This window comes from Arachis ipaensis, chromosome B10, assembly GCF_059453495.1.
Source record: "Arachis ipaensis isolate K30076 ecotype BB chromosome B10, ASM5945349v1, whole genome shotgun sequence".
NCBI classification, from domain to species: domain Eukaryota; kingdom Viridiplantae; phylum Streptophyta; class Magnoliopsida; order Fabales; family Fabaceae; genus Arachis; species Arachis ipaensis.
In genome coordinates, this window is record NC_142435.1 from 106195013 (window position 1) to 106199331 (window position 4319).

At 42.8% G+C, this 4319-nt stretch overlaps 1 pseudogene; it reads right to left on the minus strand.

Moving 5' to 3' along the window:
- Nucleotides 1-904: 904 nt before the first annotated feature.
- Nucleotides 905-1424, minus strand: LOC148581200 (uncharacterized; annotated as a pseudogene).
- Between the last annotated feature and the right edge of the window lie 2895 nt (nt 1425-4319).

Here is a 4319-nt window from a genome sequence, read left to right on the forward strand (position 1 = left end):
GTACCCAATTCTTGAGAAATTTTCAACAAAACATAAACATACTTTTATCTCTAACCAATGTATCCAACCTTCCCAAAATCAAGTAATGAACACTCTCACTAGCCTAAGCTAATCAAAGATCCAACCAATGGACATTTATTATTTTTTCACTTAAGCTTGTAATGTGCTACAATTATGAACAAATGGGTTAAGCATAGGCTCAAGATTGGTTAACAATGGAAGATAAAAGGTTAGCTATTTTGGTAAGTGAGCTATTTGAACAATGGCCTCAATTATATAAATGCATGTATTCACAAAATAATGGACATAAAGAATCAAACAAATCAAAGATTACAATCATAGGAAGAGAATAATGCACACAAGAATGAAAGTAAGTGGTCATAGGATGTAACCACACAATTAGGCTCAAATCTCACATGCTTGTGTTCTTTGCTCAAAACATGATCCACAAGTGTATAATTCAAGCAGGTTCTAAAAATTTTTTTTTTCAACCAATTGGGTGGTACCCTAAAAATGAATTTCTTGAAAATTTTCATCATATTGACTAAGCTTATTCCAGTGCAATGTTGTGATTTAGAAAATTTTAAAAATTTTCCTAGTTTACCCCTTTTTCAATCAAAACACAATTCTTATATAAAAAAGGGTTAACTAGATTTTTTTAACAATCCCAAAACATTTTCTAATCACAATCAAAAACTAAGATGCAATATATATATATACTAAAAGTATGCAACAACCAAAACAAGAGTATCCACAATAGCAAATATGTACAGTAATCCCAAAATGATCTAAAAGATAAAGTACGAAATAAAATAAAATAGCAGAAACTAGAAATAGATGTCCGAAAGTTCACCACATAAATGTAAACACCGGTCACGAGCGGTGACCTCCCCACACTTTAGAATCAAGAATCGTCATCGATGCTACAGTTGAAGCTCGGGATGGGGGTCAACAATCGCGCCGGGCTGTGGCTCAGGCTCAGGTTGTGGGACTAGGATTGGCTGTGGCTCTGGCTGTGACTGTGGATCCTCAGGAAGCTGCTGGACCTTAGTGGTGGCCTATGTCTCTGGAGGTGTATCCTGATGAGTCGGCTCCTCAGCCAGCTCCTCCTCCTGATCCTGCTCGTCGGAAGTAGGAGAGTCTGGGAACGGCGGTAGCTCGATGCCCTGTAATACAAACACCTGGTCGATGCGGTCGAGACGTCGCATGGAACGACGCTCGAGGCGCTCCATGAAGCGAAGCAGGTGCCGCACCAACAGATAAGTCGGCTCAGGTGCTGGTGGTGGTGGTAAGGATGCTGCTGCTGCTGAAGTAGAGGGGGTTCTGCTGCTATTGCTGACGATGAGGGCTGAGTTGCCTCCTCCACTGCTCTAGCTCGGGAACGGCGTTTGGGTGGGGGCTTCTCGTGCACCCACCCACCCCATGGAATGGTAACTTCCTTCTCGTCCTCATCTGGGGGTGGTGGTGTTACGTTATCATCCTCTCACGAAACATCAGCCATCTCAATCATACTGGTGATCAGTGTAGGAAAGGGCAGCAGACCACGGATATGCGTGTGCCACATACTTTTCCTGGTCAGCCGAGGAAAGTTTACCTCCTTCCCCTCTATCACACACCCAATCAGAACCAGCATATCCATAGGAATCTCTGAGAAGTGAGTGGTGGGTAGGACATAGTGGGCGAAGATATGCTGCCAGGTCTTGGCTTCCTTCGACAGATAAGCAAAGCGCATCCCCTTGGGCTTCTTGTTCCCAGAATCCATCACCCAAGGAGCATCAGTGTGGCAATCACGCGCTTAAACGCCTCATAGTTAAATGTCATGCAATGGATGGCTATCTCTTCCTGCTTATAAGCGCAGGTGTCGTCAGGACGATGGTGGCAGAGTAGTGCATCCCCAATGGCAGCCTCAGTGATCATAATCTCTCTACCCCACAGCTAAACTGAATCAAGAGTGGCTCTGAAGAAGTTACAATAAAATTCTCTCACCCATGAAGTGTTCACCCTCCCCAAATCTCTGTCAACAAAATCCAATCCTAACTCCAGAATGCGGGTGTTAATGGCATGCCTCACATCATTAGGAAGGAGCAGTTTCTTCTCAATGTTTAGATTCTTCTACCGGAAGTCGGAGAAGCATAGCTCACAGTAGAGGTTTGGGAATTTGATTGGGTCAGTGTGTGGTAGCATCTGATTTTCCTTATCCTCTTCGTTCAGGGGATTCTTAGCATAGTTTGCATAAGGAGAGGGGGTAGAGGTCTTAGAGCACTTTCTCTTTTTGGAGGTAGTGGCTATAGCCTTTCCTTTGTCTAACATCCTGAAAAACAGAGATGATATAATATAAGCAGATAGGCAAACAGATACAAAGCACTCAAAGCAAAGCATATTCATGAAGTGAATAAAGTAAAGGGATTTCTTGGAATGCAAGCAACAGAATTCAGAATTCAAACCAAACTTCAACCAAGAATTCAAACCACATTTGCACATTACTCGTTTACTAAGCCTAGGAAACACCATATCCAAAATAATGATCAAAAGAGTTAAGTTGAAAACCAAAAGAAGTTAGTTGGTTAAACAGATTAAAGTTAGAAATCAGTTTGAAAATCAGTGACATGGTGGTTACCGGCTCAATTCAAAGGGGAATGTACAAAATAGGAATGTAAGCACACTCACAATCATGAAATACAACAAGTCATTGATGATGAAATATGATATAGCTAGAAAGCAACTAATATGAAACAGACCATCAATCAATGTAAAGATCACTAGTGGTGTTGGTGAAATAAGAATTACAGTGAACAATGCACATAAGTGAAATTCAAATACCAAATTTCAGCGAGCCATGAATGTCACAAAGTTAAGATAAGGGTTGAAAATTATATGTTCCATGTGACTAAAGGTAATTTGGGCGTAGAGAAAATGAATCACATTAGCCACGCAGGTAGAAGAAATCATCAACCTTGTGAAAGTAAGCAAATTGGGCTCAAATTCAAATGAAAACCAAGTTCATGGTCAATCTGAGAGTTTACTCAATCATGCAATGCATATAGCAAGTCATCATGCATAACAAGCAAAAAAGTTGATAAGTACGACCAAAACTTGTTCTTGAGGGTTTTCTAAAACCAATTAGGCAACAAAAGTCTTTTGATACAGAAGTCATCAAATAGAAGCTTATTGCATCAATTAAAGCATTGTTAATTCATGGAACATGGTTAGGAAAAATTCGGCAGCATTTCAGTAGCAAATTGGCTGTTTTCCAAATTCAGATAATCAAGTCAATTTCATATAAACTTAGTGACAATCACAAACAGAAGCCAGAAGTGAATTCATATGAAAAGGGGTATGTAAGCCAACAAGCAGCACAAACAGCAGTAAGCAATATAGATTAATTCAGCCAGCAATAGATACCATTCTTTCTTGGAATAATGACCAAAAATCATGGTTTAAAACACAACATCACATATCAAATGAGCTCAGAACAAATCAAGGAAACAGGGAAATTTCACACAGCAGCAAAAATTCAGATAAACCTAAATCTACTACTCAGCCCAGATTCGCTAACCACCTAATTACACTAAACTAACTAACTAATCTAACTATACTAATATTAACAATAAGCAGTAAGAGAAAGACAGAGTGGAGGTTCAGGTTGTGAAACCTGTAGGTAGAGTGGAAGCAGAAATGGGAGAAAAGGACAGAGAAGGCAGCAATGTGGGGCGGCCAGCGGCGATGCCCACTCCGGTGACAATGGCATCGCGGTTGCTTGGTGGTGGTGGAGCAGAGAGTAGGAACGGAGGTAGAGCAGGGAGGGCGGTTGATAGAGAGAGAGAGAGAGAGAGAGAGAGAGAGAGAGAGAGAGAGAGAGAGAGAGAGAGAGAGAGAGAGACTAGGAGTGAAAAAAAGAGAGAGCGAGGAAGAGGGGGTTGCGGTGCGCGGCGACGGCGGCGGTGGTGTTGCCGGTTGTGGAGGGAGAAAGGAGAAGAGACGTTGGGTGAGGGACGAAAGGGGGTTGCGCGAATGCGCTAGGGCTTCGCGACCCTGGGGTAAGTAAAAAAATTGAATCCACACGTGCGCGCACCGTGCGCGTCCGCGTGGGTGAGAAAATAAGGAAGTGGCGCGGAAGCACCATACGCGCCTACGCGTAGATAGGCGAATTGAGGATCGGCGCGGACGCGTACGGTGAGCGTCCGCACGGCTGTGCTGGGCTAGAGGCACAAAAGAGGTCCAGAGTTGGCATAACTCTCAGGTCCTTTGGCCTGGGTGATGCTAAGATGCATCGACGCGCGCGCACACTGTGTGCGTTCGCGTGGATGGCTTGAGCTTAT